This window comes from Misgurnus anguillicaudatus, chromosome 5, assembly GCF_027580225.2.
Source record: "Misgurnus anguillicaudatus chromosome 5, ASM2758022v2, whole genome shotgun sequence".
NCBI classification, from domain to species: Eukaryota; Metazoa; Chordata; class Actinopteri; order Cypriniformes; family Cobitidae; genus Misgurnus; species Misgurnus anguillicaudatus.
The window spans coordinates 2006905-2029681 of NC_073341.2; the positions used below are offsets into that span (position 1 = coordinate 2006905).

The 22777-nt window shown below is 35.2% G+C and overlaps 1 protein-coding gene across 6 annotated transcripts in view; it reads right to left on the bottom strand.

The window, feature by feature from the left end:
* fgd (faciogenital dysplasia) overlaps window positions 1-22509 on the bottom strand; it is a 57886-nt gene extending 35377 nt beyond the window's left edge. Inside the window, exons 1-3 of one of the 6 annotated variants that reach the window (XM_055167975.2) lie at window positions 22485-22509; window positions 2063-2224; window positions 1276-1420 (exon numbers count right to left, since the gene is read on the bottom strand). The gene's annotated coding sequence lies outside the window, so the exon portion shown is untranslated. The other 5 variants (XM_055167977.2, XM_055167972.2, XM_055167974.2 and 2 more) reach the window with 5 other exon arrangements.
* Between the last annotated feature and the right edge of the window lie 268 nt (window positions 22510-22777).

Consider the following 22777-nt stretch of genomic DNA (forward strand, 5'->3'; position numbering starts at 1 on the left):
ATCCAGCATTTTTTTGAGTACAGAAGGTCGCTACGCTAGTGTGTTTTGAGTTTGATGCGTTGTAGCAAGTTGCTATATGGGGCTGTTTACACTTGGTATTAAGATGTGTTTTCATCGATCGGATCGAGAGTGGACGAGAGAGACACATCACGTTTACACCTGGTATTTAAATCCGTCTCTTTTGTCCACTTCCGACCGCTTCTGTCCTGAATACTTTGAGTGGTGGTCTGTCAAGACGGTGGGCGAGATTCTCCGCTGTCATTTAAACGCGAGCGGGAGTATTGACGAGTTTATATGGACGTGAACTAATATTATGTCGGAGTCCGCTGCTTGTGTAGCAATTAAACATGCTGCACAGTGTTTTTACATGTATATGTTAGAGCTTTCCCTGAATTTTCAGCGCAATTGATGAAATAGGATCGCACAACTTTCACACGCTTGCAAAATTAAACTGCGGAGATCAGTCGCTTTAGTTTTATTAATGAAAGGCTAAAAATAGCGCTGTAAGCCGTATGTTTGCTCCAGAAGTCAGAAAAGATGTAAAACATTGTTTTCAGTACCTCAGATTAGATAAATGGGCGGAAAGAAGGCGGTCGCGTGTGACTGTTCGAACACATTCAACCACATGTGCGTTTACACTACAAAAGCAATCCGATCGAAAGGGGTTTCGACTAGCTCTGAATGTGGTTGAAAGTGGACACGTTCAAAACGTTTTGACTGTTTACACCTGGCATTAACGACGTCCACTTGTGATCTGATCGATGAAAACGCATGTTAATGTCAAGTGTAAACAGCCTCTTAGGTTGCTAGGATGTTGACTTGTAGCATGTTGCTATGTAGTTGCTAGGGTGTTCCATCTTTTAGCATATTGCTATAGTTGCTAATGGGTTTTAGTGCATCACTTTCAGTTTGTCAGAGCTGTCTGGGCAGTTCCATTGATATTGCTATGTGGTTGCTAAAGTTGTTTCTGCCACATTGCTGTGGAGGTGTACCTTGTAATGCACTGTAAGTTGCTCTGGATAAAAGCATCTACCAAACGCATCAATGTAAACGTATGAAGTTGCCGAAGTAAAAAGCGTATCCCAAGCCAGACCTGTTTAAGAAACTCCTAACCCTATTTTAGTTTATTATTGCAAATAGCACAGTTTAAAAAGGCACACTATAATTCAAATATTTTGTCAAATACTTTTTCTGTCATGCAGACTTTACCCAGAACAAAAAACGGCATCACAATTATAGCTTGTTGTTGTTTTAACGCACACACTTTAACTTTACCCGGAGTTGTGGAGGTTGTCGAACAGCCGCTCTTCTTTTAGTCCTGCAGATGGGCCTCTGGATTTTGGAGGAGGGCTTGGCACAGGACGAAAGGGTGCTGGGGAGATGTGACCCCACGGCAGCAAATGCTGAGGCTTAGGGGGCACTGATACAGAGACAAACAGAAAACAATCACACAATCTTCATCACCATCACAAAGGTCAGATCCCATGTCATTCATTCACACCCAAAAGATGCAGCTTCCATAAGGATAAATCCAAATCCACTGGCGCAAAGCAAACTAGCAAAGCATATAATTAAGATGGAGACAGTTTAGCTGTCCGTGCAACTGACAGCTTCCTGATGTGAGAACAGGAAGTATAGATGTGTTGCGGTTACCCAGACAAGTGTTACAAATACACAGACACACACAGCTACACACATACAACAAAGACAAAAAATAAATTAAATATGTAAGTGAGCAGTTAATATGCCTCAAAGAAGATTTCGTTTGAAGAGCACATGTTGGAAACAGTTGCATAAATATATTATAACTAAATAAAAGATATGATGTTTATGATGCAATTTAATGTCTAAATTCAGAAGAAAGATAGTCTGAGCTCTTTGCACTTCCTTCCTCTGTCTGCCTTCCCCATATAAAACCCACACAAATATCTAGTGCACGCTCATCACAAGCATACATGAATGCAGAAAGCACAAAACGTGAACCATCAGGACAAAAATGTTTCATTCATGAACTTTGTGAACATGTTTATGCAAGCATCATTTATAATGGAAGAATTAATACTGTGGGGTTTCTGTGCAGTGAGCTTCTTGGGCGTGGTTGAAGGGAGAGGGCGGGGCCTCTCTGTGAGTTGCTTGGGACATGGTTTTGGGTGAAGGTATGGTTTTCCTTTTCTCTGCTGGTCTATGGGTTTACGAGAGTACTGCAGTACAGGTGTAGATGAATCTATAGAAAAAATAAACAAAACCCCAGAATTACAAATCTCAATTACATTTTTCGTCTTGATATAGCTGTACCCACACAGCTGAGTTTGGACTCACATTTGTGTCACTTAAATCTACCAACTATGTCGTCAGCTGAGAATTTACAATGTGTGTTTTTAAATCTTACAAATAAAACACACACACATACAGTGTGCTCTATTTATCTCACCTCAAATCTTATTGGAAGAGAGGCTTTCTAAGTTGGCTGGTGCAGGAACAAGGTTTCAATAACCACTGTTTATTGATTTCCTCAGCAAACGTGTCATGACAGACACCAGTAATCTATCTCACATACTGTACGTCTTCACAATTTCTTACTCTTTTATCTTTATAGAGAGAGCTTCTTTTCTTGTTGTTAGTTTTAACTTGACATTCACAAATTTGCACATAGGTACAAATGCATCTTTTGAACTATAGCATCAGATGTTGAATATGTGAGGAAAAGCTTTACATAACTAGAATGTTGTTTGGCTTTTCCTTATTTATTACCATACCTACTTGGCTGTAACCAATATTACACTTAAAAATCAACATTGTTCTTTGGTCATAAAACAAAGTAGGCTACTTCATATACAGTCAGAGGTGGAAAGAGTAATAAAATATTGTACTCAAGTAAAAGTAAAGTTACTTTAATAATATTTGACTTAAGTAAAAGTAAAGTTACTGGTCTAAAAATCAACTCAAGTAAAAGTAAAAAGTAAATCATTTTAACTTTACTCAGAGACAGAGTAAAAGTTACTCTAGTTTTTTTTTACAGCGGGGAGAGGTGGAGGATTCTAGTATAGTTCAAAAACGACAAGGGAATATAAATCTCAAACTAGTTGTTTTTAATTGTATGAACATCTTTACAATTAAAGTGCAATAACAAAAAGTTAATAAAATAAAAAGCTTTTTTAAACTAAGAAACATTTATGGAATTGTTTAATGATTTTACGTGTGAGTTATGCACTTTTGAAGGTGGTCAGCAGCTAAATACAATCACTATAGTAAGGTTGTAATTGACGTATTGCTGGTAACATACATTATTTTATTAAACTATATATCTAGTTTAAATGAGCGTATAATGTGATGAGTGCCATGGCTATATACTTTTGACACGTTTATTGTCTCTTAGCTTCCCTGACCTGGGTACCTGATGTCAGACCTTTATTCTCTCTCTTTCTCTCTCTCTCTCTCTCTCTCTTTCTCTTTGCATTAGCGCGCGCCTGTCTCGTCCGTCTCCATGGTTCTTTTTATGCGTTCCCCCGCCCATCAATCATCCGTTGCGTGTCTTTATCACCTTGCTTTTTTAAAATATTTTTTACTCAGTAACGGATATGATTTAAAATGTAGCGAAGTACAATACTTTAAACAAAACATACTTAAGTAAAAGTAAAAGTACAGATTTTAAAAACTACTCAAAAAAGTAAAAAGTACACAAAAAACTACTCAATTACAGTAACGTGAGTAAATTAAATTCGTTACTTTCCACCTCTGTATACAGTATCAGCATGTTTTATATTTGTTTAATATATAATAATATACAACAGTTCTTTCTGGTTCTCAAATCTGATTGGCTAAGAGCTATGCGATATTGTACTGATAACGGCACAGTAACTGCTTCACCTTTCGTATCATTCCGCCACCTAGTGAATGGAGGTCCTTTAAACAGGCTCATCTCTGAATGGAAAAACTGCATGCACACACGGACACACACAAACGCACTGTTTTTAATCACTCTCCGTGTGTCTGATTAGTTCACTAGCTCGTAAATCAGTATGTAAATCCCAATCGGTAGTTATTATTCCGTCAAAGATCAGCGCTCTTGGATGTTACGTTAAAGTTAATGGGAGTAATGTCTTGTCACATTGTGTGGACGATTAACACTTGGAAAGAGGAATGTAAACACTATTTTTTTCTGGAAAGACACTAAATATGAATAAGAAAACAAGTAATAGTTTGATCATGACACCAAATACTGCTGATTTGATCTCATTTTGACCATCAAACACGGCGAATATCAGAGCCAGGGAATCCTTGTCAGAGATGTAGCCCAGAGAGGGCGGTGGTCAGCGGGGGGAGTGAACACTGACGTCCGCTCATGCTTTGGTTCTCATACGTACCGAATCTCACTAAGCAAACGTTCAAACAGGCGCTATCTTTACTAATCGACTGCAGATTTAAATATAATACATATATATTCTTGACGGAACTAATCTTAAAACTACACTTTGTGACCAAGAAACGTTAATATAAAGAAACGGCTATTCCGTCCATTGAGTTATTATGAGATTCAAAGCAGCCGAAAGTGTTACCTGTCATTCTGGCCGCCCTCAAATCCGTGGCGAAAAAAGTAGTTCTCAAACAAAGAGGCTTTTAAAATAACTCAGTTGTTGTTTTCTAGTTTTCGTTTTTCAAACGTGTGCCGTCGAACTGTTGTATAAAAGCAATATCGCTCTCAGAGTCGTGTGATATAGCTCTATATCATCACGGCTGTGATTGCCTCTGGCCTAATCACAGCCGTGATGATATAGAGCTATATCACACTCCTACTCGAGCGATATTGCTTAATTAATACATTGGCATTTATACTGTATCAGCCATTGAAACATCTGCAATTAACCAATATATAAGGTGATAAAATCTTATGTGTTTTCAGTCTAGTTAATTTAATCCTACTTAATCTAATACTTTATTATATTATACGCATTCTTTCACTTTAACAGCAGAAAATCCAAGAAGGACTTAGCATTCATATTTATTTATTTATTGTTTGTTTGTTTCGACATATCGACACATCACAAAACAAAAACAAAACAAAAGCAAAACACATAAATTGACAATACAGCAAGTATTAATCATCTTACTTACAGCATAAAACCCTCTATTCCTCTATTGAATTACAATTTATTCATCACAAACAGAGAGAAAACAGCCATCGACTAGACAACCAATAAATAGACAACTATGTCTCAACCTGAAATATGAGCGGTCCTTCACAATACAGATCACTGAACTGCTATGAATTATTTGTAATTCTCAAATATTTTGAGAAGCGTCTGAACAGTCTTATATATATATATATATATATATATATATATATATATATATATATATATATATATATATATATATATATATATATATATATATATATATATATATATATATATATAGTAAATAGGGTAGAAAAACTATTGGTAATCGAAAACAAAAATCCTGAAAACGTCATTATCATAAAATTAGCTTTTTAAGTATAAAGATTGTTTTAACTGCTAAAAATACAGTATTTAAGCATTTTGCAATGCTGAACTAAGACTGAACAATCTCGTGTAATATATTTTATCTCCGTAGTTTCTCCTGAACAGTAATAAGATTAAATGGAGAGCAAATCTACTTCTCAAAATTCTATGTGTCTCTTCTAGATTGCCAAAACATATCTTTTGAAACAAAATATAGAAATGTCTGAAATGGTGCTTCGATTTGCCAAGACACCTAAATTCAAAAAATCTCAATATGAACTTGTTTGATTAAAAAATATACTTTTCATCTACTTTTATTTCCTGCTAGTAATTTTACAAGAAACAATGAAGACAAAGTTATACTTACATAACTCCAGGAGGACTTTTAAAGAGTAGGCAGGTTTGTTTTTGCCTCTGGGTTAGCAAACAACTGGTTTACAATACAGCGATTGAAAAGCAGAACACCAATATAACTGCTGACCTTACATCAAGTGTTTTTGTTGTGCTGTTCATTTGTGTCTTTCTTCTTAACTGACTGAAAAAGCTTGGGTATGTGTATGAGTGTTTTTAGCACCCTCCCTGTTACCTCTTGTACAGTATATATAATCACACACACACACACACACACACACACACACACACACACACACACACACACAACAACACACACACACACCTGTCACAGGTGAGAATAATATGGACCTGGCACTGACTGCACCTGCTCCTTGTCAAACCCACTTTACTTGCAATTATGTGTGTATATGTGTGTTAGGTACGTTGATAAAGTGTGACTAACTCAGACTGTAGACTGTTTCAGCAATAACAACATAAATAAACGACTTTCGTGGAACATACGTAACTTCCGGTAAACTTACGCAAATAATCAATAACAACAGAGTCCTTTTAGAGTAGTTAATTTCTTATAACAAGCTAAATAAATTAAACAAAACAGAGACCAGAAGTTATGTTTCTTCCAGACATTTAACCGCGATAATGCGCATGTATCCGATGAAACGTCTAAAGACAAAATTTGTTTTGTCATATTCAGTTCAACTTTTATTACAGTTTGTTTCGATTGCTAAACGACAGTGAGCACAGCTGGAGCTACATGTGCAAAACTCTAACTACAACCTGCAATACCAAAAGTCACCTGAGCTAAACTGTACATATCACCTGCAAAACTCACTTCAAGCAACACAACTCTAAACACATGACTTTAGTGCAGCCAAACACTAAACACAACCCTCACTGAGATAACACACACTGTCACTCACAACACACTGAGAGGAAAAACACTAACATCAAACACCAAAACACAAAATACGAACTTTTTATCTTTACAGTTTTAACAATTTCAGTGACGTCACACAAAGTAATGTTTTCTTCAAAGAATGATTTATTTATTGATTTATCACATGATTTATTAATTTTTTTAGAACATCATCATTCTTTAAGGTAAATGAAAATTAGCAGTTTGCTTCAATAGTCTGGAGTAATTTATTGGAATTTATATTTATATGAAATTGCAATCAGCAGTGTTTGAAAGACACAATGCTGCAATCAATTCTGTTTTGAATGTGTGCTTCACAGTTTTGGCAGCAGTGTGTTAGCATTTGAACAAAGTGTTGTGCAGGTTGTGGTTAAAGTCATGGGATAAGTGTGTAGAGTTTTGAAAACTGTGTTCAAGCAATGAAAAACGAACTAGAGTTTGACCCAACAATGGGTTAAAACAACCCAGTATAGGTTAAAAAAAATTTTGCCGTGTCATGTGAATGTGCATCACCCTTTAGGTCAAGAAAACATGCCTGCAGCATACGCTTCGAAGTGGTATATGATAAAAGAGATGCTCACATTTGCTAGATACTCAGAGGTAAACTCACAATCAACTCACGCAAATGCAATCCAACACTACAGTTTAAGAGAAATAAAACATCCAGACATGCCGCTCTAAACATAAGCTCATATGATCATGAGTGATTTAAAAAAGGCTTTTGGAAATTAATTAGATTTAAGAAGTTAATTAAGTTAATTAACAAAAAGCATTATTGATGTTTAATAAAAATGATTAACTGATTCTTAAAGTTGTTAAAGGGATAGTCCATACAAAAATGTAAATTCTGTAATAATTTACTCACCATCATGTTGCTGTAAGCCTGTATGAGTTTCTTTATTCTGTTGAACACAAAAGGAGTTATTTTGATAAATGATGGTAAGCACACAGTTGACAGTACCCATTGACTTCCATAGTATTTGTTTATCCTACTATGGAAGTCAGGGTGTAGCGTCAACTGTTTAGCTATAATTGCTCAAAATATCTCCTTTTGTGTTCAACAGAATAAAGAAACTCATATAGGTTTACAAGAACATGACATTGAGTAAATGATGACAATAAATGATCTTATATTTTTTGGTGAACCATTTTGAGTTGTTGAAATGCTGCATTCCTAAAGTTCCCAAGGGGAATGTCATTATTTAGCCACCTTTTTAAATGAGTATAAGAGTACTCTGTTTACCTTTATTACTAACAACACCCATTATAAAATTAAGCCATTTATATGCTCAAGATTGTATCATTAAATTGTTCAATCGTTCCAGCTAAACAAACTATTTCTATGCATTGAATTCCTTAAGACCCTATGTGCATTAGAATGGATTTACCATGTTGTTGTTTTTTAAATCCACAATCAGTCCACTATGACACTTGCAATGAGTGTTTTTCAGGAGTCAGGTGACATTGCAATGGAAACCGTTTTCCACATTAATAGGTTGCTTGACAGGTGTAAAAGTCACATGGTTATTCTTTAAATATGGTACAGTATGTTCGGTTGAAGTACCAAACAGAAGAGGTGTGTTTGACTTATTGTGGCGTCACAAGAACCGACAAACCTATGACATCAAAATGTATGAAGTCAAACACACTGTTCGCCATGGTTTTTGTAATGACAAAGTTAAGTATTAGTAATTGATTAATGAAAAAGCTGTAGCTTTTTTTGCCGACATTAAGAAAATAACGCTGGATGTTTTGCACAAATCTTTAATGGAAACGCATCTTAAAAAGGGGTTGAAAGGGAAGAAATTGTCCATTATTTTCTGTCTTTTATAACTGGGGTGGGTTACTCTGGAGCAGGGGTCACCAACGTGGTGCCCGCGGGCACCAGGTAGCCCCCACAGAGTCTGTGAGGTGCCCGCCAAAGCACATTCTATTAATAGTCTCAACTGTAATATTTATTCATTACATATTTTTTTATATTAGCTTGGCTTGGTTTACGTATGTTAAAATTTTAAACAATACTAAAACATATAAACAAGTCAAATAAAATAAAATAAACAAGTAAAACAAAAAAGTTTTAAGTAGACTATATCAAAAAGTATCCCTCCAGATTGTTTTATCCATTGTGGTAGCCCTTGCTCATAAAAAGGTTGGAGACCCCTGCTCTGGAGGGTCTTCTGTCCTGCAGAGTTCAGCTCTAATCCTAATCAAACACAGACCCACATGAAAGTAATCCTAAAGACTTTGATAATGATTCACAATCAAAAATCCTATTTTTACTAGATCCTAACTTTTTTTTATTGCTTTTATTTATTACATATTGAGAAAATACACGTTTCAGCTCTTCTTCTTCAGTGTGTAAAATATCACCCACTTTTTATCCTCTCTGTTGTCAAATCTTCCAATCATTACTGTATGTATATCAGAGTATAATCGCCTTATAGAAAATTAAATAAAGAATTAAGCTGATAACAACACAATCTCCCAGCAATATTTCTAGGCATTCTACATGAGGCATGCCATAACTGTGTGTGTGTGTGTGTGTGTGTGTTTCTTAATCAGAATCCATCAGTTGCACACACACAACCCAGGTGACCAGAATAGGAAATGGTTCAGCAATGAAATGATGAGAGATGTAACACCAGCACCTCCCATCTGTCAGCCTTCTGTCTCTCTACTACAGCAAGTGTGTGTGTGTGTGTGTGTGTGTGTGTGTGTGTGTGTGTGTGTGTGTGTTGAGGTATTTCCTGACTGCACCTAAAGTGTGTTAAAATAAAGATTTGCCCACTGGGCTTTACTGCAAAACACCCAAGAATCTTACATAAAATTTAAAAATCTTTAAAATGCCATGTTTGAATGAAATTATATCCAACAGTGCAGACATGACGTCATATAATATGTCTCCGTCCGTGTTAAATAAAACAACCAAAAAGATTTAACTTGTACATACACAGAAAAATCACTAGTGTTAAATGTACAATGCTGGTGTGTGTATATAGGTATCGCCAGGTTTGGTGGTACTCATAAAAACAAGCAGTGTACATTTACCATGTGTACTATATAGAACCAGTACTAATAGTACTGGTAGAATAGTAGAATATTTCTCGTTGACACCTTGTGTTACACTTAAGATTTGCAACAAAGAAACTGAAAAGTAACCCAACCACTTGGCTGGAAATTCATTAAAATTACTTACATTTTTTTGCCCTCCAGCTGTCAAAGCATAAAACTGCAGATCATAATTACATACACTGTTAAAAAATGACTGTAGAAATTACAGTATTACTGGCCAACCCTATATCACAAAATTACGTACCTATAGGCACGTATGGACCAACGTGAAAATGTCACATTTTGCCGTGTTTCAGCATGAGCATGTCACGCTTTTCTGTTTGTGTCACTGTCACGTAATGGTTACTCAACTTTTTGTCATATTTTCAAAACATTGTTGCTTCGGTTTAGGGTTAGATTTGGTGCTTGCGTTATTTGTCACTTAAAGTATTGGTTTATAAAAATAAGATACAAGACTTATACTTTTATATTTTCTAAACTTTAAAAAAATTGTCACCTGACGTTGGGGTTAGAGTTGGGTTTGGGTAGGGATGTCATTTTATGTAAATCTAACCCTAAACCGAAGCGACAATGGTAAGAAATTAGGACAAAAAAGTTGAGTAACCAATACGTGACAGTGACCACGTTTACATGCACACCAATAATGCAATTATTTCCAATAATGCGAGTAAGGTCTTAATCGCAGTAAGATGTTTACATGACTGGAGCTAACCTCTTCACTCCGGTTTACATGCAGTTTTTATTTTCGGATTATTCACACATAGCCCAATGCAGAGCACAAATGATGAACTCACATATATGGTCCACTGTTTTAATTTACTTACGTTAAATGACAAACACGTTGTTATGGATGTATTTCATTATCCGGTGCCGTGATGAAGATATAAATATGACAGTGCCTGTAAAGGGCGTTCACGTGATATAAAAATATAGTTTTAAAAATCATTTTATAATAGCAGAGCTCACACAACAACTATAACGATAGCGATTTTGGCACATGATGAACGATAAACCATTGACAGCCAATCAAATCTATTTGAACTTGAAGTGCACGCGCACTTAAAGTGCAGTAGAAAGCTCATTCATTGCTGAGGTTATAACATAAAATTACCTCAGGTATCCAGAGCTGATGCAGTTGTTGCTGTGAAATTTTTCTACCACACTGACTACGCCAAAAGGTAAGATATTAACCTACTACATTCATTGTTCAGTTACGCGAAACGCAGCGAGTTGAGGACATCTGCTGGTTTCCCGCTGTGTAAATGCAAGAACAGCATACATTCAGTGACATGTAAACAATTTCAAAAAAGTTTTTATTACAAGAAATATTCAATATTAGGTAATGCCGCGCTCGTTGAGCGAATTAGCATGAAGTTATCATTATGATGTGGTCACTAATATATTTATCATTATAATTATCGTTATAATGTCCCTTAAAGCTTTTATACACTGCTGTCGTGTTATTTGAGCTGTTTCTGAATGAAGGCAGACTGCTGACAGCGAGTCGTGTTTGCGGAGTTAATGTAAAACTTCCTATGTCCAGTTTAAAACGAATTTGTGGTTAAGGTGCGTGATTAAAACACACGCGCACTTCAGTTAGTGCGGTATAAATGCGATTAAAGCGTTTACATGGACGCATACTGCGATTATAAACGGCGTACACCACCTCTTTTATTATGAGCTTAATCGCATTATTTTTATCGAATTATTGCGTTTACATGAGGTAAAGTATAATCGCAGTATTGACAAAATCCCATTATAATCGCATTATTAGGGTGCATGTAAACGCGGTCAGTGACACAAACAGAAAAGCGTGACATGCTTCACGCTCAAACACGGCAAAACGTGACATTTTCACGTTGGTCCATCCGGGCCTATAGGTACGTAATTTTGTGATATTGGGTTGTACTGGCAAGCTGGTTGTTATTTACTGGCAACAGTTTGTTTAAAGATAAATAAACATTAAACATTAACAAGATTTTATCTTTACAGAACAAAGCTATAAAAAGTACAGCATTACCGGTATGTAAAGAGTTTCTTAGATTTCTGGTTCCCAGAATGCTTTGCATGATGCTGTTTTTTATAATTTTATTCTGTAAAGACAAAAACTTCATTTTTCTTTGAAGAAAAACAGTTGCCAATAAATTAGATAAATACTGTATAAATCTACAGTAGCCTAAGTTACTGGCAAACTGCTGCATAACTATAGCAAATGTTTTACAGTAAGTTGGACAACATCTCTGCATTCATGCAAAAAATCTTTTGTACAAATAAATTAATGGTCAGTGCCTCAATATTATGCTTATTTGGGTAATGAGCAAGAAATAATGCCATCTTTGCTGTCAGAATCTTTGGCAACTGGCAAATCTCTGGTCTTATATGGGCTGAAACTTGAGTTTATTCTGTTTTAAATAGCTAAATTCATACATTAACTCAAATATATGAGTAACGATCTTATCCTTGTGGGGCATTAGATGATGTAGGATCAGCAGGACTACTCTCGGGGGAATTTGATTGAATCAATCACAGAGCTGCAGCAGGCCCACATCATTGCTAAATGCCTGCATCATCTTATAGCATTGAATAAAAAGTTGTATTAAAATGACTAGATTAAAATTACTTTACATTATATTGTAAAAGACACGCAGTAATTGAGAATGTGTCTGGTGTGCTTTCAGACAGATAGAAATCAAACACTTCAACTGGTTATGTACACACTTGCTTTCGTAGAAATCTGTATGACAGTCGGATCGGGTCGGGTCAAAAATATAAGCAAATGACTTGGGTCTGGTCGGACCTTAATCTTTTCCGCTCAGTGAAATATTTTTTTATTAATCATCACTGCTGTTCACTGTAAAGAAAGTCTGGCTGCGTGCAACGTGCATCACGCATCACGGAGAGGGGCGAGGGCAGACCTGACACCGCTGTGTGCATGCCTGTTGTCTGGAGAAGAAGATGGAGTTGGAGAAAAAGTGAACTTGCAGCAGGTGAATTCACCGTCACTACTACAGGAGGGGTAGACGCTGGCTGGGTAAAAGTTTATTGTTTCAGTTGTTTGTATTGTTAAAAAGCGTGAACATTAGAGGATGATTTGAATTCCCGTCTCCTGGTCATGATAATACATATATATGAGAAGAAAATTGTCGGGCCGTGTTTGGCCAGATAATTCATGTTGATGTTGAGAATTCTGAAATTAATTGTTAAACTGTAATAGTTTCAAGAATTCTGTCAACAATTATTCACGTTTCACTCTCTTTCCACCGTGGATGTGACATATAAAAGTGAATTCTCATATAGAGTATACTATGTTGAAGAACATTGAGAATTTTTTTTTTCCAAAAGGTAAGTTCTTCTTAAACTGAACCTGTGTTTCCTCTGAACAGAAAAAAATAAAAAACGTAATGTCATTTTAAAGGTGACGATAACTCATTACTCATTAGAACTGAACACACGAATGTGCTGTAAGAAATGTTTACGTTTTCAGAAGAAATGTGGTGGATGCATCAAGCTGCAAAACATGCCTGTAAAATTCTAGCATGTTGTGGTTGGTTGCCAGGGCGTGGCAATGTGGTTGCTAAGATATTATAAGGTTCAAAAAAGGGTGTACTGATTTGTTGTTGATAGATGGTTGCTTACAGACCAAACTATAAAAGCCCACTCTTGATGATGTTCTGATCTATAGATATCTTAAAATATACTGTAGGTATATGTCTTCAGGTGTCAGCCTATGGGATGTTTGTCCAACTGCTTTATCATCTGCGAAAATAAGTCTGCTTACAGAGAAAGGTAACAGCATACCAATCTTCAAAAAGCTATATAATTTCAAACTTTCTTCACGTGGAACACAAACAATGTTGGACAAATTTCATGCTTCAGTTTAATATTAAATAGTTTAATAGGGTTAGAGGTTTGTTAAGATCAAAGATCTCAAAGAATGATTAACTTAATTCTATTTAATTAAAAAAAAAAAACAGTTATCATCCCATTAGTTTAATATAGAATAAACCACATAGAAAGACACTTACAAAGTAACTCATGAAAATGGGTCAGAAATACTCAAAATCAGTATTACTCATTAAAACACGAAACACTAAAAAATGAATGCTGGGTTATTTTCTACCCATAGTTGAGTCAGAAAGGGACAAACCCAACAGATTGTAAGTTTACCTATGCTAAGTTGTTTCAACCCAAAATTCAATTTAAGGTTGGGTCAAATATAAACAATTTCTGGGTTAATTGAACCCAACAGTTGGGTTTGTCCCTTTGTGACCAAACCATGGGTAAAAAACAGCACTTTTAGAGTGAAGGTGAGCATGCATATTTCAACAGGCTTGAGTAATGAAACATTACATTCATCAGAGACACACCACCACTGTTTGTAAAGCAATATACAAAGTACAGCAGATACTATGAACATAATATGACATGCTGCCCATCAAAATCACATAGCATTTATACACCAACCTTAGAAATCAATAAAACTCACCAGCTGCGCTCTCCGTACAACATACTTCAGCTTTTCTTTTTTCAACAGTTAAAGAACAACACGTTCATACACGCACAGCCCCATCCACATAATAAAACACGTCTGATAAGTCCAAGGCAAAACTAGCAACATGATATCTGGCAACGGCTCTCATCCGCTGACACTCCAACACCCCTCCTCCAGTCCTCCAATCTCCTCCTGAAATCCCCTCCTCAGTCTTTTCATGGAAATGAACAATATAACCACCCCCCAACACACACAGAAGAGTGACAATAATGCCATGGAGACGTCTCCATGGAAACCGATGACAGCGGGAGAGGAGGGAAATAAAGGGAGGTAGAGGAAGAGAGAACAAATGAAAGGGGAAAATTAGGACAGAGGAGTGTGAGAAGATAAATAGCGACAGTGATAGCAAACGTATAATAAATAACTACTGATAGAGAGTATCGGCAACTGTGTTCCTCTGACTGATTAGCAGAAGATAATAATAATAATAATAATAATAATGTGTTTTATTTAAGGTTTTATTTGTTATAAAAATTATATATGCACACACTGAATTATTGTTTATCATGATCTTTAAAAACCATTAATCTTATAAATACATAAACAAATTAAACTTTAAAATTTAATTTAACATAATTTCGATATTTTAGTTGTGTTCGTTTTCTGATAGGTAGTTTGGTAGTTAAAGTGAGTTGTCGATATTTTCTTACTCAGCATTTTCCAACTCAATTATGACAACATACTTACATTTTTCCCCTGAAACACACACACACACACACAAAATAAGTATTTGTTTCTTGATTTTGGATAATACAAGATGAAATGTTATTGTTTTTGCTTAAAATAAGAAAAAGCTGTATGTACTCTCAAAACTTGTCACTAGGACGGTACCTTTTAAAAAGGTCCTTATAGACGGGTTGCCAGTTTACAGACATTACAGGGTGCGCGCGCATCCAGGAGGCAGAAAGCCCGATTGGTGATCTGGTCCGCTACTGCAAAAACCTTAACTATTGAAGCTTTCTTTATTGATTGTATATAAATAAAACTTGATTTGAGTTGGATCTGTTTTTCGGTCTTTATTTTTGCAGTGTTACTGTGATACATGTATGAATTATAATGTTAGGCTAGTAATGTAATAGTCGCATCTACTGGTATGTTAACATCAGGCACCCAGCACTGGCTATGTTGGTACTATTTTCCACGCAACAACTCCTTGGCATTTTGACTTACAGACACCGCTACTAGCCTACAACACAAGGCACGTCTCTTCTTTCTTCCTCTCGGTTGCGCGCGCAAAGCAGTGATGACTTTGCAGAGCAACCCATCCAGAGGCGTCATGCCCATTCAAACTGAGGGGGCACCTGCCCCCTTGTTTTTTTTTTTTTTTTGAGCCAAATGGATTTTGCATGCAACCTCAAAATAAAAGAGGCGTCTATTAATTTGTTATTTGTCTTTTAATCTGTTTAATATGCACAATATTATCAATTCTGTGCTGCATCCTTGTCACTTTTAGGAGATTTTCGCCGTTTTGGTCGTGTTACTTTATTCTGGCGGCAGGCGCTGCAGACATCGCAGTCGCAGACGTCATTCGCGTCTGAGCGCGCTCACGGGCACTTTGCTGTTGCTGTTGCTGCTGCATTTTGCTAACTGAGGAATTAAAACATGTAAGAAACGCTCACAACATTTCCAAACCCCAGTAAGGTAATGTGCAGTTAACCTCCTTTGTGTAAAAAATTTATGGTTTAAAATGTGACCGTCTCAACGTTATATTAGTAGAGATTTCTAGATTCATCTTCTTGGTACAACGCCAAAGTTCACCAGAGTTCACGGGGGTGCGGAATCACACGTTTACACAAATTTTTTAAATCATTATTGAACATTAAAATCAACCATGTGGCTATAGCTTATGTCATTTTCATTTATATAATTACTTAAAATTTAAAATTACTTAATTTTATAGGATAATGCAGTTGTTTAACATTTAAACAAGTCATTAAACAAAATGTAAATAAACAAAACATGCCGTTTTAGAATATGATACCAATATGTCATTATTCCGATTGAATAGTATTTGATATAAAAGTTAGTCAACACTTTTATTTTGGAGGTTTTTGCATGAAAGCAGGGGTGTTCAGGGCTGCGTTTCCCAATAACGTTGTCTCTTAGCGCGCTACGAAGACTCTTAAGTTAAACCTTAACAACAGGAATACCTTTTCTAGGCGTGTTTCCCGAACTGTACATTAGCGGGTTTCTTAAGGTATACTTTCTTACGTACGACGGTGCTGTCCATGGCGATAGTGCTGAATAGGTTGATATCGATTGCTCAACAATCAATTATTCACTTCATGTAATAGGTTTCGCGGTTTCGCTGTGTTATGAGATAGCGTTCTTTTTTAAAGAAACATTTCAGAAATAGTTCAAGTTAAATTTATTAGGAATATCTTGTAAAAATATTTCAAATTGCAAACAATTCAATTCAACCTTGTATATTTTATTTTATATCAAACCTGTGCAAAACCCGCAACTTCATTTCCAAACGTATCATGCATAAACTGCTCCAATGCATGCCTTCACTTTAAAGGATAATTTATATCAAGGGTTCCCAATAAGTGCATTGCACAGGGGAATAAAGTGGGTCATGCAAGTCACCTGGCTTGGCTGTGCATATTATACTTAAAATATATAAAAACAAACTGTTGGTGTTCATTAGTTCACGCGTTTATTGTGCTTGGACACTGGATGCGAAAGCAACGCAGTTACAATGCGGATAAAGCATATGGAGGCATGTCTGGAGCCTGTCTGTCTACCTCAAATATAACATATACAAATATATATCATATAATATATGAATATATATTATGATTGCTTTAGATTTATGCTTTGATTAGTTTTAATGTGAAAAATTTGTTGACCTTACAACTATACAAGCAGTAATCAAGTGGAGCAGTTTATTTTGAATGCAGTTGCCTCAAAGTTATAAAACAGTGTTTCTCAAACTTTTTCAGCCCAAGGACCACTTTATCTTCCAATTTTTTTCTGAGGACCACCTAACAGAATCTCACTTTAACACTCCCCCAAAAAACAACAAAATAGGAAGGATAAGCTAAATTTAAGTTTAATATGCAACTGTTTCAAGTCAAAAACTAATTTTTAAAAAACAAATGCAATGCTATGTTCAGAAATTATTATATGAATTTTATTTTATTTGAAAAAGTAAATGTGAAATGAGTTGCAGATTAATATGAACAACAAACTGCACGTGTGAAAAAAATGCAATTAAACATACTAAAACTGAAGTGGTGGGTATATGAAGTCTATGGTTGTAACTATGGTAACAATAAAATACTGGAAAAAAATGTTCCCCTTAATGTCCAAAATCACTGAAATTACAGGGATTTTACACATGAACAAAAACTAATAAATTACAAAACTAATAGATCTGTGGATTTTAGCTGCTTTCAGTTGATGCTTGATCTTTTATTTTGACTTCTATTTGGTTTAGCCAACCGATCCATTTTTATGTTATTAAAACAGAAAGGCAAGAACTGATATCACAGTTTCGCAAGTGCATTAAAAATCTACTTAAATAAGTGACAATTGTATAAACCAGGGGTTCTCAAAGTTTACATTCAAAGGTCCAAATCTGAATTCTCATCATTTACATAGGTCCGGAAAAACTTTATGTAAATCATTTGTTTATATAACAAATCAACACAAATAGTTTAGGGAAAAAATAAGTGTATTTTGCATTTAAACTAAAAATAATTTTTTTAAACATAAACACAAGAAATAATGCTTACTATGCTTCTCAATGTCTCAATGAATTACGGTGAAATGATGCCACATCCATAAGCCAGGGGGCGCTCTCGGGCAGAAACTTAATATGCGCTGCAGACGAAGAACCAGACACACGCAGCTCCAGGAAATCTCTTAAGGATATATTTATATTGCTGTTCTTCAAACCTTTTCAGGTATTTTCATGATTATAAAGAATATGTTTAGTGATTATGTTTGATGAGTGTTGCTTTTTCAAATGCATGTTTTAAACGACTCAAACCAACTGTGATTTCAGATTGATATGGACTTACGGATCAAAAGCCTCAAAAGTGCATGAAGTAGCTGTGCATAGTATCTGGGTGTGATGGCTACAGCGTCACACAGGAAATTTTTAAATAACTTGTTTTATTTTCGGACCAGGAATACTCTTAAATCTAAAAAGAAAAAAAGGCTCCTGTGGTATTCGATTTTTTTACCAGATTTATTTATTTGCAGCTAAAATACTAGCCGGTAGACTAAAGATTTAACGGATATGAAATGCACAAATGAAATAGTGAGATTCGCTGTATAGCTGCCATATTTGTACCAACTGCTCCACCCACAATATTTTTAGTTTTTTTAAGTCTGTAGCATTTAATAGTTCGAAGCTGATGTTCCTTTGGGAAAGAAAATAAAAAAAATCTAACAACCATCAGTGTAATGATGTCTAATTGTGTGAGTGTTTTATTCTTTAAATATAAAAATATTTGCCTAATTGAACACGGAGTGTATTGCAACTTTTTTTTTTTTTTTTTTTTACAAATATTTAGTTTTATAGACTGCAATGTAAACTTTTATCACAGTGATGGCCCCTAACGGAGTCAAGTGGGATAAGGTAAAGCTAAGAGTGCTTCAGACCAACCTTCCGAACAAATGACTTACAGAAGGTATACGTAACTAAGAACGTTTCGAGAAACACGTATTAACGATAAGGTACAGCTTAAGTTACAACTTAAGAACGACGTAGAGCTAAGAAGGTTTCAGGGAACGCAGCCCTGATTGTTAGAAATGTAAGTGCCATGGACAAGACTGAAAGCTCTATAATATTTCGTTTGATGTCTGTGTATGCACAAATTTCTGTGAGCTGTGCACACTGTGCCCCCTAAAAAAAATTGATGCCCTGAACCCATCTATACCATTTTGCTACAGATATGGGCCCGGTTCCCCAAAACGTTCTTATTGCTAAGTAGTTCTTAACCTATTCCTTAACCACTCTCTTAACTCTATGGCACGATTCCCAAAACGTTCGTACGATAAGTATATCTTCTGTAAGCAGTGGTGGACGAATTACACAAATCGTGTACTTGAGTAAAAGTAAAGATACCCAGGGTAAAATATTACTCAAGTGAAAGTAGAAGTACTTGCTTAAAATTTTTACTTGAGTAAAAGTACAAAAGTATCTGCCTCAAAATGTACTTAAGTACAAAAGTACTGTGATTTATTATGGCCGTATCATTTTTGTCACAAAACTCAAATTATGTGAAATAACTCTCTTGGCTAACCAATCAATTAATAGAAGGACATTAATAAATCAGACACTGATGTCTATTAAAATTATCATAAGCCTAAAACCTTAAAAACAAAAAATTTCCTTTAGCATCAAATGAAATAACAGGATTTGAGAGCAGTAAGTCTCATTTCAATATTTATTTGTTAAATAATTTAACAGTTTAAGTGTAATAAAAACTTGACTTAAGCACAGGTTCACGATAGTTTTCAAAACATTAAATACATAACGTTATCTAGAAATCAGTCTCCCTTTGTTTGACAAATAAAACAAGCCTTACAGAATATAATTTCAGAAACGTTTCATGTGCTTAAGCATGTCATATGTATATTGTAATGCATAATTAAATGTATTTATATATTTTGGAAGCAAAACTATTATATGAAAATATTAATAACAATCTCAGTTAATAGGGAGCACTCCAATCCACCTGCCTGTTTAAGCATCATATACTGCATGGCTAGTCAAAATGTCATTTATATTTTACAACAGTGTTGATAGTGATTAATTGTCATTTTAAAATAACAGAACACTGAGCTTCAAATACAATGAACTTAAGTGAAACAGCTAACTATACGGCTAAAAATAGCTTTAGTCTGCATAGCTTAAAGTTCATTCATGATAACGTCGTATATATTTTAGCAACACAATTAACAGTTTTCTGCAAGCTACTGTTAAGATTGCTCATTTCAAAATATAACCAGAATAAAAATGGCTTACCTCTACGCGTTTCCTTAGATTTAAAAGAGTATTCTTTTAAAACGAAATAGCACAGTTTCAAGGGAGGCAGAGAAGACACGAAGGACTCGTTCTTTTATTCAAGGACTTAAAAAAACGCGCGTAAATAAGGCCATTGTTGTTGTGACGGGTCAATTATCTCCTCCGTTGTTTTTGAATGCAGTTTCATTCTCCAAACGATGCATTGGCTGGCTGCTGCACTCGCGTGACTCGCGTAGCTTACGTGAAACAGCGCGGCATCCAAAACAAGTTCGAAACTAAGCGCATGCTGTAACCTGATTGGTGGTTTGACGCATCACGTGTGCATCTTAGTTTTTTTGTGCAGCTTTAGTTTGCCCAGTTGCGTTTTTTATCCACTGATAAATAAAAAGGAACGACCGATTTTTTAAAATGTAGTGGAGTAAAAAGTAAGATATTTGACTTTAAAATGTAGTAAAGTAAAAGTAAAAGTCTCCCAAAATAAAAGTACTTGAGTAAAGTACAGATACGCGAAAAAACTACTTAAGTACAGTAACAAATTACATTTACTTCGTTACTGTCCACCACTGTCTGTAAGTCACAGTTTCATAAGGTTGGTCTGGATCATTTGTAAGCTCTCTCTTAGCGCAAAACGCTATCGCCGCAGTCTTTAGAAATCAGCGCAGCGCAGTACAAGTCAAACTATGGTATGCTGCCAATGATTTTATGTTATGGACATTTTAAGACTTATAATAAAATATGTTTGCATTGGATACAGGACTATTTATGCAGTTGACTTCATTTGGTATCAGAACTAATGAATCAAAGACGACGCTGGTGTTGTGTTTGTTCCCCTTTGAAGTCTGTTCCCTCTATGTTTCTTTTAGCGTTTTCATCACGTTACATTTATAATTTATTTAGAAAGATTAAAGCAATAATATCATGTATTCTATAATACAATTTATTAAATATTTCATACATTTGACAGTTTTATATTAGGGTATGTATTTTAACATATTATTACATTATACAGTTTGTTTAAAAAAGTTATGTTACATAATAAATATATATATATATAATATGATTTATACTGTTAAAATAATTGACTTACCATTAAGAACAATAAAGATACAGTACATAAATGCACACACATACAGTACATCTCAGCAGCCATTAAAACTTTCAATGTATATAAAGAATAAACGTATAATGTGATAAAAACGCTATAAAAACACTACAAAGGGAAACATAGGGGGTACAGACTTCCACACAACACCGGCCGTGTAACTGTTTAGTCCATGCCAATTTATTTATTCGGCAACCCTTAAATCTTTTGACATTTTGCCTGCCGTGGCTAAATAAAAAATTTGCCTCCCAAGACAACTCATTATGGAGCTGCTAGATCTTTTCAGACCATATTCTCTAACTAGGTTGCTTTTTATTGAAAACATTAATGGTAAGCATTACTTTAATAATTCAGCACCTTCACTTGGGACAGCGCCATTGTTACGTTAAACTTAGGGGCAGGGTGTTAAGAAGCTTCCTAAGGGACACTTCGGGGAACACACTTAGGAACTTAAACAACTTTGGTAAGATGTATCTTTTGAGTCTTCTTAGCGCGCTAAGAGTGAGCGTTATCGGGTAACCGGGCCCTGTACCTTTGAGGTACCAGTATGTACTTTTAAGTTATACCTTTGAGGCACCAATAGGCAACTTTTAGCTACATAAGAGTACCTTTTAAAAAGGTAATGCCCCAGTGACCACTTTTGTACTTTCCTGTACATTTTTTCTGGTTGTGCCAAAAAATTTACTTTTGCTAGACTAAATCTTTGATCTTTCACAGATCTTTTTATTTCATTAAGCTAGAAAGAGAAAGTTATTCGACAGTGAACTTTTAACATCTTCCATACAATCCATCAGGTAATTTTTCAAGGAGATTTTTTCAAAAGAAGATAACTATGATAATAAAAATGGCAATAATAATTGTGGCAAATAGTCCCTAAATATATATTAAAAACAGAATGGGACCCAAAATAGATCCTTGAGGAAGACAATATTTATGGTGAAGGATGAGGAATTACAATTACAATATTCACAGAAAAGGTTCTATCATAGACATATCATATAAATCAAAGGTTAATGCATTACCTTCAATTGCAACAACATGCTGGGGATGGCCTAAAAGAATCGAGTGATCAACAGCTTTCCATACAGTGTTGAGATCCAGCATAATGGTTGTTGTAAATATATAAGGGTTTAGTCCATGTTCATCTCTAAACCAGACTGACAGAGTACATAGTACTTCCTACTACATAGTACATAGTATTTCCTTCAAAAACATGCTCTGGGAAAATACAAGAAACAATGATGGTGGTTTTGTGGTGTAATGTTTGAGAAAGTGGAATAAGGAACTGATGGTGGCCAAAAACAAAACCAAGAAT